This window comes from Dryobates pubescens, chromosome Z (genome assembly GCF_014839835.1).
Source record: "Dryobates pubescens isolate bDryPub1 chromosome Z, bDryPub1.pri, whole genome shotgun sequence".
Taxonomy (NCBI): domain Eukaryota; kingdom Metazoa; phylum Chordata; class Aves; order Piciformes; family Picidae; genus Dryobates; species Dryobates pubescens.
In genome coordinates this window covers 15,420,682-15,434,407 of record NC_071657.1, presented here as the reverse complement: position 1 = coordinate 15,434,407, position 13,726 = coordinate 15,420,682, and the positions used below count along the sequence as shown (strand labels likewise).

The 13,726-nt window shown below is 37.7% G+C and overlaps 1 protein-coding gene across 1 annotated transcript in view; it reads right to left on the bottom strand.

Moving 5' to 3' along the window:
- The window catches only part of SRFBP1 (serum response factor binding protein 1), a 74,212-nt gene that overhangs the window by 30,301 nt on the left and 30,185 nt on the right, over positions 1-13,726 (bottom strand). The gene's annotated exons all lie outside the window — the stretch shown is intronic.

Here is a 13,726-nt window from a genome sequence, read left to right as displayed (position 1 = left end):
CTGCCCCTGTACACTGCACTGGTTAGGCCGCACCTCGAGTACTGTGTCCCGTTCTGGGCCCCTCAGTTTAGGAAGGATGTTGACTTGCTGGAACGAGTCCAGAGAAAAGCAACAAAGTTGGTGAGGGGTTTGGAACATAAGCCCTACGAGGAGAGGCTGAGGGAGCTGGGGTTGCTTAGCCTGGAGAAGAGGAGACTCAGGGGTGACCTTATTACTCTCTACAACTACCTGAAGGGAGGTTGTGGACAGATGGTTGTTGGTCTCTTCTCCCAGGCAAGCAGTACCAGAACAAGAGGACACAGTCTCAGGCTGCGCCAGGGGAGGTTCAGGCTGGATGTTAGAAAAAAGTTCTATACAGAAAGAGTGATTGCACATTGGAATGGGCTGCCTGGGGAGGTGGTGGAGTCGCCATCACTGGAGGTTTTCAGGAGAAGACTTGATGGAGTGCTTGGTGCCGTGGGTTAGTTGTTTGGGTGGTGTTGGATTGGTTGATGGGTTGGACGCGATGATCTTGAAGGTCTCTTCCAACCTGGTTTATTCTATGTATTATATGTATTCTATGGGGATTTATTCTTGGGGTTCTTGTGTGAAACACAGTTCAGACTCAGGGCTGAGGGTGTGCTGTTAAACTTTAGTGCTTCAACTGCCCCAGTTTACAGAATCCTGCCACAGAACACAGAAGGACCTTGCTATGCCTCCCAATCCTCATTCAGTTTAGGCTAGCTTTAAGTAAAACACAATTAAAAGCATTTATTTGTAATACTTTCAACAGACTTAGAAACGTTTATAAAGTACTTAGGTACATAAAAGACAAGATATGTTTACTTTACTCACAATAAGGTTAAAGAACTCTCTGCCTTGCTCAGAATGAATTTGCTGTTTGTCCTGACAAGGTGATACTCGGGGCTTTTAATGTTTGTGTATATTCATGCAAAAGCCTACATCATTCAGGCACAGAAAATAAAGGAGTCTATTTGGAAGCTACTGTCACAGAATCATGGGTGACTCACCAGTACCTGACTGGCATAAATCCCTGCTTTTTAAACTACAGATGGGCAAAAAATCTAAGTGGTACAAACACGTCAGGCTTATAAAAATACATAGTACTCTACTAGGTACTAAAAGAGACCTAAAAAGATACTAATGAACCACTGTATGGTGAATGTGCTCAGCAAGATGGATTCCCGCTCCTCTTTATCTAGTATCATGTAACATAATGACAAAGTAAAGATTGTGTGTGGAGGCACAAGTGTGCTCACACTTGATAGAAACAAGAGAAATAAACCAGTATTTGTTTTTCTAAGTGAAAGTGGAATGTCACATTACAATGGGTGTAGGAAAGTCCAATTAGCAACACTCTGCATGTTGTGGGAACCTGTCACTATTAAACCGTTTTCATACAATCAGTTGTGCAAGTTATGTGCTAATACTGTTTCAATAAACACAATTTCAGAAGTTTCCACATCTTTAGGATCCTATCATTTACGAGATGACTTCAAGAAGTTAAGACTTGTGGTAAGCTTACAGCCAACATAAGTTTAATAAAAGTTCAAAGGATGTGATGTACGGATTTAGCTTTCCATACAAGTCAAGTTTTACTGAAAATACCTATGACATAAAGAACACACAACTACAGGAAAGCAAAACCACAACAAAAAAGATTCCACAGATCTTTTTTTGTTCCACTAGTCTGGCCAACAAAGATTTTCCCGGAAACCTGACTGTATGACTTGATTCTATATCATCACATACTGAAACCAGAGGTTTTATCCAGTAGAAACGAAGACCATTTTCTCTCTAATTACAGACAAATTAAGTGAATTATAATTTAAATACATTCCTCTATGTCATTAGGGCTTAAGATTATTATTATGTCCTGCAGCAATTATAGTATTTTTCACTTATCAAATATCTACGTTCTGTATTATGAAAAAGGAAGCATACAAAGAAAGGTTTCTACAGTTGCAAATTTTCCTAAAGTATACACTAAAGGAAATATCACATATTTTTAATGACTCTGCATATCATTGATTGCCTTACATTTCTAAAAGCTTTATAGAATTCAATGTTGTTTTAACTTGCCTTTTATATTAATATACAACTTCTCAAAATAAAAGTTAATCTTCCCTGAAACCATTAATGTTTAGCCTTGCTGGATTAATAGCTTGGACAGGAATACTGAAGAATAGAATACGACAAAATAGCATTTGCTTTTGCTGGGAATTAACTATTCCCAACCTTTTTTGAAAAAAGAGGACTGCATAATTACAGTGAATCATAAGGAAAGCAAGTGGAACTTGTCTTGCAATTGTTCTTTTTGTTAACTACACTGGTGTCAGGTTTTTGCTGGCATCAATCTTAAACATTACTAAATGTCTACAGTATTGCTGTCTCAGTTTGGATCCAAGTGAAATTCAATGTCATCCTGTGAGTTTTCATCTACTAATTTTCACACTACATAATTTTATGGTTTTCTGAATTTATTGTTCTCTGGAAAATTAAAGTTGCTAAAATACTGAAACAAATATTCCTATAAACAGTTTTGTCCAACTGATTACCTTCCTGTAGCTAAATATTGCCATTCTGCAATGCTGTACAAGCTGCCTTAAAAGCAGAGCATGCAAAGAAGCAAAGACTACTTATTCATGCCATTTAGTAACAAAACAAAATGAAAAAACAATTCCCCAAAAGAAGAGTTAACATGCCTAGTTTGTTTAAGCTATTGTAAAATACCCAAACTTTATTTGGAAAGTATAGGCGGCTCTTTTCTGCCACGTTTATAAACTAATTTAATATTTCACAAGGTATGCAAGTCAAATGCCAGCAATTACATCAGTTCACCAAGATGAACACTGTGAACCTGGCATTTTTTTCATCAATTAGATTAAATGAATTGTTTAATTCTGGAGGTTCCCATCTGATTCAGAAGCCATTCTGGGAGCAATAGTCACTGTTTTCACCATAGGGCAGAAAAAGAGAGTTAGCCAGTCTGTAATCTTGTGACAAATTCAGAAGTAGAAAGTATTATAAAAGTAAACTACAATTACAAGCACTCAAAAGAAAAGCACAAGGGGGGGAAAAAAAAAAAAAAAAAAAAGGAAAAAACAAGCTCACTGGATTATTCAGTACAGCAAGCATGATGATGCCAGAATTATCGTTATTTGAATACTCTTTTTTGCTTCAAACATCTTTTAAATCTGAATGTCAGTGTTCGCTTGGACTGGTACAAACTGTAATTTCACTCTGTACTGGCAATTTGTTCTATACTGCTTTTCTAGTATTAAAATAACAACCACATGCAGTTTCAGGGTTAACATATTTCCAAGCAGTCCTCTGCTGGCTGGAACTATCTTTGGTTTTGAATTACTATCCCTGGTATTCACAATTGTTGCCAGTACCACTGTTTGCCAGATGAACTGTTTTTGCAAGAAACTAAAGAAAAACAGCATTACCTTCCAGAAGGGGACGCTGTGCACAACCAGCACAATGCTGCCTGTTTCTCAGTTTGGCCTCTTTTCTCCCAGAGGGGAGCCAGCACGACTGCCACCAAAGCAGCCCCAGAAAGGATGTGCCATATTCTAACATTCCCAATACAGAAGAATGGCAAAAAGGTGCAATCCTGCTAAGAAGCTCCACCTGACAGATTCTGGTTTGAAACAGATAGGGAAATAGAAATTAGTATGGAAAACAGAATAACCCAGAAAGATGCAGGAAGAGGTAGAAGAGCATGAGTACATAGTCACATACATAGCCCCTCTGTCTGCTTCCAGAGGGCATGAAAGAAAAAAAGAGTTCAAAGATAAGACACAACAGAGAAAGAAAGAATTTCCTTTCTCCATTCCCTTTCCCAGTATACACTTATCTCCAAGAGAAGTACTCCTCCTCCAGCCTTTTCTTAAAGTGCCAGGGGGAAGAAAATATTTTTGCCCTTTCCTAAATAGCTTGAAACTTGAGCAAGACAAACTGCTATCACATTCGGCCAGGGTGAGATGTAAAGGTGGAAGGAAGAGATCTGGCAATAAACCATGAAAAATGTGATTGTTTTTTTTTTCCCAGTACTTGCAGATGTCCAAACTGGGTGCTAAGAGGTCCAGAGCAAAATGATGATAAACAAACTGCAAATTAACTAAGCAGGACTAATACGTGAATTATGTAAACCTCCAGCATCAGCAATTTACTTAACATCTTGGGGACTCCTATTCCAATTTTGTTACACCTTCTGTAGATGCTATGCCATATCTCTCATCATCCTTTGCACTCTTCTTTACACTTCTACTAGTCTTCTTTGATACATATAGTATTTTTTTCCAGTGTTTTGGGTTTGTTTTTGTTTAAATACACTAATGAGAAGATTTAAGCAGTATATGGTAAAATATGGTTTAAATAGGAGCAGACTGTCTTCTGTTTGAATACACCAAGTAGCAATAAAGAATTTTCACACAGGTATCTATGGTAGTTCCAATATCCATCTCTTCACTGGAAATAGCCAATTTCAATCCAGTGCAAAACGAACCACTGGCAATTCTTATCATCAGGTGCATTGCTCTACATTTATCACTACTGAATTTCTTTAGCCATTTTATTACCCAGCTAGTAAATTCTGTAATATTATTCTGCAGTGTCTTAGTGTTAGCATCTCCACTATCCTGAAACTCTAGATTATCAAATTGTAATTTTCTTTTTCTGAATCCTTTCCAGTACTGATTTCCACAGAACTCCACTACTGGCTTTCCAACTCCACAAAAATTAACCATTTAGTAATCTCTTCCACTTAATGTATTTACCTCTAGAATAGAAGAAGACTCATATCCACCTCTAGACTAGAAGAAAACTCATATCCACAAACAGCTTTGAAAAAAAAAACACCACCACCAAAAAACCCCCAATCAAACCCTCCCATCAAACTACACTCAAAATCCCCCCAGACACCAAAGGTTTGGTGAAAGCTGGACAATGGCTTTTTGGACATTTAAACATTATACAGTATCAATCAGCAACATTCACTGTATGTATTTATTCCTCCAAAGAGCTCCCACTGATTTGCAAGCCATGAATTTCATCTCCTGAAGGTACAGTTATTCATCCTTATGTTCAGTAAATCCATTCTTTCAACAAAAGTGCCAAAGAGTCTGTCCAGCACTGAAGTAATATTTACATTAGTATTACATTCCCAGAACAAACTTGATTCTTTTTTTTTTCAAGCAGGAGGCAACCATGAGGGAAATAAGATTTTACACACAAAAGCATCAGTTGGAATAAAGTTTTATCAGCTGCAGTTGCCATTCTGAATTTTTTCATTTACAATTGACTGCAAAGATATTTACAGTAGGTCTCCAATCCCCTTTTTATTCTCCACTCCCAACTCCTCCAAATCAAAGAAATAAGACTAAAATTTTTGCTATGGTATTCAATAATAATTTCTTTTACAGCTGTGAAGAACAGAAGACCTAATTTCTGCACAATTTTTTTTTCAGTAGAAAGTGTCCCAAAATAGATAGTTGATTAAAAATGAGAAGACAGTTTCATATTGATCCACCACACTAAGTTGACTCACTATTTACTGAACATATTCTTAGCTTTTTTGAAATAAATTAAGTATACAGACCAACTAGCATGCAGCAAGAAATTAACCAGAGGTGCTGCCGAGACAGAATCATAGGAAGGTTTGGGTTGGAATGAACCTCCGAAAGATATCTAGTCCAACAATCTAGATCTAACAAGATACATCTTACTTGGCAGCTATTAGCTAGCATTGTTAGTACATATCAGCATGGCATAGCCAAATGGTAAATGAAAAGTATGCAGAGCTTACAAAAATATTATTTCCTATCTCAGGTTCAAAAGAATTATGGAGAAGGTTAACGAAGAGGCCTATGTTTATGCACCAAAGTGAAAAACATGGGATGATGAAAGAAGTCAACAACACGAAGAAACTAACTATTTGGAAAACACATACATATTTTCAAAATGAGCTCAGAAACATGTAGATGCTTCTGTCATTATTCTGACTAATAATAAGTGTTTTTGTTTGCTGTCGTTGCTCAATTTTCAAATAAATGAAGGCACATGGATTGCATTAATTTGGGTTTTGTACTACTGCAAAGGTTGCCTCTTTATTAAAATAAACAATAAAAATACTTATGCAGAATTCAGAAAGGGGATGGAATCTCATCTGCAAGCCATATTTTTAAAAAGTGAAAATAGCTTATTTTGCATCCTCTCAAAAAACATAGCAAAATTCTTACACAAGAATCAAGAGGAAAAAGCTTCATATGCAAGCCATATTTTTAAGATAGCTGACAACCTTTACCAAGAACCTACTTTAATATTTTCCTTAAGTTGTCTCAAATGCAGCAAAAAAGCTGCCTTTATGATCTGTTTTCACTCTGTAACCAAGAATCTAGTGGGTAAGAAAAAAAAAAATTACATGATACCTACTTTTAAGTATGTTGTCAATGACAAAGTCTTGAAAATGGACCTGGTGATATTTTTACTGACTTTTATTATTTAAGAAATGCAGTCCATCATTTTTTATGAAATTTAAAGCAGTATTTCATGTAGAAGAAAATCATTACTTCTTTTATGCTAATGAAATAAAGCAGCAAAAATGGCTGTAAGGGATTTTGTCCTGTTCCAGATAAAACTGTGCAGTACAAGACTTTCCCCACACACTTTGACGTCAGCTTCCCTTATAATTCTAAGCATTCTTTTATGCTTGCTAATTAGGAAAAAAGCCCCAAGTACCACATTCTACAGCTTTCTCATTGTTTAGTTAAGGTATTTTGACCCCACAGAGAAGCAAACAGGACACTGACTTGGGGAAAGCTGTATTCAATATGGGTTTTCTCATTTTAGCATAAACATGCATAGAAGCAATGCCTGTTACGAAACATGATGAAGGTTAAGAAGAGAAGTCAGTCACTGAGTACATCAACCTCCTTCACATAGTGAATACAGATCCAATGGATTTGTCTGTGTCCACTTTGTTTAAATGTTACCTAACCTGATCAGTCAGTCTTCTTTGGTCTGGACTTTCCCAATGGCTTCAGGGACCCAGGATTCCCAAAGGCTGCTTTTACCAGTAAAGACTGGCAAGAAGAATGATGAATTACCTTGTCTTTTTTAATGTTCTTTACCAGAAATCTCCTGGCTGCTCACCAGGGGACTCACATTTTCTCTAATCTTCCTTTGGCTGCTAATAATCCTGCAGAAGCCTTTGGGTTGCCCTTCATGACCCTCACCATATTCAGCTACAGATGCACACTTGGCCAATGCCTCTGTATTTCCCCCAGAGATCATCTGTCTCGGTTTTCCCCTTGCACACTTGCCTTTTACATTTGCCTTGGTCATGATCTCACTGATAATCCCGCAGGCCTCCTGCTGCCTATGCTGGACATCTTTTGTGTTACAGTGGTTCATTCTTGAGGTTAGAGGTGGTGATACCTCAAATATCAACCTCTCCAGGACTTCCCTCCAGGACTCTTCATTCCTGGGATTATTTCAAGCAGCTGCCTAAGGCAACCAAATTTTGCTCTCCCTAAAGATCCTTATTTTTTTTGTTGCCTTATCTCAGGATCTTGAGTTTCACGACCTCAGGGTCACTTAACAATGCTGCACTTGACCTTTATCTTATTGACTTCTTTACATATCAGGTCCAGCATAGCATCTTCTGTCACTAGCTCTTCTATCACTTGTGTTAAAAGTTACCATTACCACTGTGGTTTATATCTCTGCAGCAGAGGAAATAACAAATATGCAAGAGAAGGCTTTCTCAGCCCTAGGGAGGGTGTGGCGGAGGGAACCGGGCTTGTTTAGTCTGGAGAACAGGAAGCTCAGGGGAGACCTTACTGCTCCATGCAACTCCCTGAAAGGGAGGTTGCAGTGAGGTTAGTATCAGGTTCCTTTCCCAAGTAGCAAGTGGTAGGACAAGAGGGAATAGCCTCAAGCTGCACCAGGGGAAGTTTAGGATATTAGGAAAATTTTCTTCACTGGAAGGGTTGTCAGAGCACTGATCAGACTGCCCAGGTAAGTGTTGTGTAGAAAATAAAATAATATCTGTGTTGATGTGTCTGGTAATGCTGACCCTAATGCTCTTAACTGGCTTATAATCCGCTGCAAGGCAGTTGTGTGAATTCTTGCTGCTCTCTCATGTAAAGTGCACTATTCCTTTCCTTGTTTTTCTGGCCCTCATTTGGCTATAAGGAAATAATTACAGGAGACTGTGTCACAGGTTTTGATGAAGTCAAGGTATAAAACATCTCTGCTTCCCTCTTGCCCATGCAGACAGTCATCTCATCATAGAGGGTAATCAGGTATGTTAGGTACACGTCACTCTTCCTCACTGTTTTCCATATCCTTTTACTAAGCTGTGCACCTTGATTTTCTTTTACTTTTACTCCCAGTGTACTTAGAGAAACCATTCATGCAGACCTTCATAGTCCTCACAAGTTGAAAACCCATCTGAGATTTTTATCACTGGTTCTGTGCACTCAGGCAGTGTCTCTACTTTTCTTCACCTTTTGTGGACTTTCTTTTTGCATTTGGACTCAGAAACACATTGGTTATCCACAGTTGTCTTCTATGTTGTTAGGTGCTCCTCACATTCTGTTTCCTACTTGAAGAGCTTTCAACTTCAGCCCTGACAGAATCCAAGATGGAAGCATTAACCAAAAAAACCTCACCCCACATCTGTTAGAAGAAATATTATATGGCTCTTTGAAAAAGACTTGTATTTCAGGATACTAAAAGAAAGATCTATCAAGCTTCACAGGCTGACCTACTCTACAATCATCAGTTACCTAGTCCTGAGCAATAGCCATTTCTCACACATATCACTACTACTGCTCTCATGATATAGGATGATTTCTATTTCAAGGCCAAATACTGTGAAAACATTGTTCAGACTGAAGCTCTACCTGTACAACATAGCTTAGCTTTCAAAATCTCAAAAGTAATACTGGAGGTAACGCACAACTCTACTTCTGCTCATATCTTGCTAAATGTTGACAGAATATAAAGTGCTACTTTGTTCCTGTATTTCTTGTACTAAACTAATTATTCTGTGACAAATAATTTGGTTTAAGTGTATTAAAACAAAAGCACTGTACTGGTATATTTGCTTCTGCAGTGATAACTTTCAGGATAGAGAATATTTCTTTTCAAGCGCTTTAACAATGATTGTAACCAACCGCTGCTTACTTCCAAACACTGGAAGATGTTTTCCCTTCAGGCACTGCAAATAGCCTTTCTTCCATACCTCATTAATGAGCATCCTACAAACACAATATTGCTATAGCAACTGCTGCTGTAATACCCAGGCAAAACATACTCCTAAGTATACAGTAAAGCAACTATATAAAGTCGGATTAAATCCTAATTTCAGACAAGAAATTTAAGTAGATCAAGATAAGCTACATGTTGCTAAGAAATCAGCAATTATTTTTGTGCAAAGAAACTTTTTAAAATATTATAACTTCATAAATACAGCAAGAAGTACTTTCCACTTGGTAATTATGCCATATTGACAGTATCATCAAGCTTAACAAACAATTAAACATTTCCTCTAAGTATAGAACCATAGACTGGTTTGAGTTGGAAGAGACCTCCAGAGGTCACCTAGTTCAAACCCCCATACACAATTTTGCATTTTAAAAGAGCAGCATCAAAGCAGAAGGACAAGAAAGTATCATCCTTGCTTTTTTCTCCCCATCTTTCACGAACTGTTAAATACGTATTTTGTATTATTTGTGTAAAATAAAATCTGAAGAACTCAAAATCCAGTGTACTAGTCCAATAGCTTTGAGAACTCCTGCAAACAATTACCTCAATACCTGCATCCATGTAGCTGGAATTTTAAACTGCTCTCATTTTCCAGTGCTGACTTTTCATGTTGTGATTGAGCCTGTATTTGCCAGTTAAGTTACTGATAATCTCTTAAATTCAGTGAAAACATACAGAATCAAAAATTGTCATTCCAACAATAACACAATATATGCTATTTGCAAATCCAAATAACAAATTTCTTAAATATAGCCTAGCACCAACACTTCATAGGTCTTCAAAATATGCAGAACTGTATATGTATTGAGTATGCATGGGGTACCAAAAACATACACACAGACAATATTTAACCCGAAAACTGAACATCTAATTATGTCCCAGTCCTAGGAAACAGGGTCATCACAGTGAAATTATGCCAGTAGTGTCTGTTATTCTACTTGAAGACAGGAAAAAAGCATCCCCCCAAGAATTAGTGATGGAACAAGAGTTATCAAATAATAGCAGGCATTTTCTTCATTCTATAACATAAGTTGTAATTAATAAAGATGAACACTAGAAAGAGAAGTTAAGGTCTTACAACTGAAAGTTCACATTTGTCTCATTCAGAAGGACAGCAGCTCTTACAAGGCCTGCTAAGCTGCAAGCAGTCAGCCTCTAATAGATACAACATATGGCAACTGATTTTTTTTTTTTAATGTTAATAGTTGGGCTGAAAGATAAAAACAGTTGTTCCAGGAAGTAGCAGCAGTCCTATTGCAACACTGTGCTGACCAAGTAAATGAACTAATTCCCCAAGTAAATGAAGTAAGATTCCATAAGTAACCCTAACACAATAGGTTTGCAGGTTCACAGGCAGCTGAATGCAGAAATACAATTCTTAAGAAAATAAGGAAACCCCTAATTAGGGTTGTAACCCCTCAGGTTTTATTACTGAGCATGTCACTGCATTAAGAGAGATGAGTGTGTCAAAATCTCAAGTGAATTTCAGTCTCCTTTCCGAGACTGAAATATTCCCTGTGAAATGGATCCTCCTCTTGATGACCTCTGCTGAGGTCATCATAAAGTTTTTCTGTTCATACCACCAGTCTTCAGAAGGCCTTTTCAGGGTATGTGGCAGGGGAAAGGTGGTCTGGATCTGTTCTTGACTGATGGAAGAAAAACACATCTAAAGAAAGAAGTGTGCTGTCGTTGGCAACTTGGAAAAACTAAAAAAAATTGTACAATTTCCCCTTTCTTTCAAAGATGTATTTTTTCCCAATATACAGCAACCCATCATGTCTCTGTCCAACCAATAAAAATAGTTGAAGAAGTTCTAAGTAGCTATCATAGACTGAGTTGAATCTGATGCTGTTATTCATACCATGGCTGCAGTCGTGCCAGCTTCAAAAAAGTGCTAACTGGAGCAAAGTACTATGGGGCTTGGAATTCGGATTGCAGCATGGGAGGCTTCCTGTTGGAATGGGCTGCCCAGGGAGGTGGTGGAGTCACCGTCCCTGGAAGGGTTGAAGAGGGGACTGGATGTGGCACTTGGTGCCATGGTCTAGTCATGAGGTCTGTGGTGACAGGTTGGACTCCATGATCTTTGAGGTCTCTGCCAACCTTGGTGATACTGTGATTCTGTGATTCTGTTCTGGTTGCTGCTTCTGGGTTCTGAGTTTTTGAGTATTGGCTCTTTTATGCAGACATGGCAGCAGAACGGGTGGGAGCTGGGTAGCTCCTGGCTTTATTTTTCTGGTTTATGCTGTTTGGGTTTTTTTTGTGTTTTCTGGTGTTCCCCTCCCCCCACCCCGCTATTTCTGCAAATAGGCTAAGCTAAGGTAATCATGTATTGTATTATTAATTAGATTATTAGCTAAGGTAATTATGCATTGTGATTATAATATGTTATATTAAACTCTTATCTCCTCATCTCAACCCCAAGCTGTGTGTGTTACTTTTCCCCTCACTTTTGTGTTGGGGGAGCAGGCAGGTTAGCCCTCGCACTAATCCATTAAAGTAGCCAACTCAAGAAATCTCTTAATTTGAACATACTCATAGTGTCAGGCCCTGGTGTAACATTCACTTTCTGACTCCAAACCTCTTTGGTTGGTGTAATTATTTTAATGGGTTTTGTCTTTTCATCTGAACTTCTCTTTGCAACTTGCTATACTCCTCAAGACTAGATATTCAAGAAGAGAGAAAGCAGGCATTTTTTTCTTACATAAAACATTTAAGTAGAAATTTATGGACTATTTCTGCACATTACATGGAAAATGACCAATTCCTGTATTATGCACACAGTCAGATGACCAGTTTTGAAAAGATTTGCATCTCCTCTGACAAGGGTTTGGGATCCACACAATCAAAACTATAAGAACAGTCTGGATAATACAATCCTGCTTTAAGTTGCAACTTCATAGAACACTTACCAACTTACCTTATTAATCATTTCTATGTGGTCCAATCTTTTCTAGAAATTCTAAAATATCCATCCAGGTAATGCTTAAACTTCTTTATGAATCCTATGATCAATAACTTAAGACAAAAGGTTGCTAGGGGTGACATTATACCAGTATAAAATCCCCCATTATTTCAAATATTAACAATTATTTCTGTGAAAGCTGCTGATTATTCTTCCATGATGAATAAGGAATATTTCTATGACAGCTCTAAAAAGCTATCTTAGTCTAGAAATCAAGTGGTGAAAAAATTATATAAGTAAGTAGAGTCTTTTAGGCTGTGATTTGTAGTAAATAGTTATTTTTCTCTCTTCTAAGAAACAAATACACTGTGGAGCTAGTATGTGTATATTTCTTAATTTTTTAAAGACAAAAACCTTCCAACAAACCTAACCTTTTTGCTATAAAAATTATTGATATAAGGGTGCATTTTTTTTTCACCAGAAAGACCACTTACAATTTAGTAGCTATTTGCCTGAGAAGTGAAAGAGCTTTCCCTCTTTCCCAGCTGCTCATTTTGAAGACTTCTCTCTTTCCATAAATTATTTCAAAGCAAAAATTTGTTTGCCTTCATCTCTCCAGGTTATAAATCTATCTTCCCTTAACAATTGCTCTTAAAATTCAGCACTTTCAGGTGTTACTCTCACTAATGTCCACTGAAGAAACAGCTTGAATGTACTTGGCCAATACAGTCCTCAGTATAGGAAGCATTTGAGATGCCAGCATGAGCCAATCCTGGAAGGAAAAGCACGATGTGGACAAAGAGAACACTTCTGGAAGGTGTGTGCAGAATGGATCTTCAGTGAAATCCTCTTAGGAGCACACACAGAAGCCCCAACAAAATGTGAGCCTGTGAGTTCCGTGGTACACCACACCTGATCACTTGAGATATGCTATTATAACTTGAAAGAACTTTACAGAATCCTCATCATGTTGTCATGCAAGACACATAAATGAGTCACGAAAAAATAAAACAATCAAAGATCAAGTTTAAGACTGATGGCAAGCCAGAAAAGCAGAACACCTCAATAAGACTGTCATGTTGCCTGACCAGTGTTTTTCTGCTCTAATACCATGCTGTCCATTCTCTTTTGACCCTTCACTGATTTGTAAGGATTCTTGTTTTCAAGAAAAGTACTAAAAATACCCATGATGAATCTGGCACAAAGCACATCTAAGTGGGTCACTGAAGCCTTTCCAGTTACCAGCGTTTTTGAAGATTTAAGATCTCTGTGCACAAACCAGAAAGACAGAAAACCAAACCACAAAGGTTAAAAAAGAAAACAACAGCAATACTACCAAATGTGAAGTAGGAAGGGTGCTTAATCCCAACAGTCATCAAGGAAAAGCAACTAAGCAGCCATTTTATGTGCAGCATTTGCTGCTAGGTCATAATGTATAAAACATAAAAACTGTATGAAGTGACAGCAAGGTGTAAGATTAACAACAAAAAGTCTGACTTAAGTGTTACTAGTCCCTTGCAGCTAAAATTTCCAACTACTACAGAA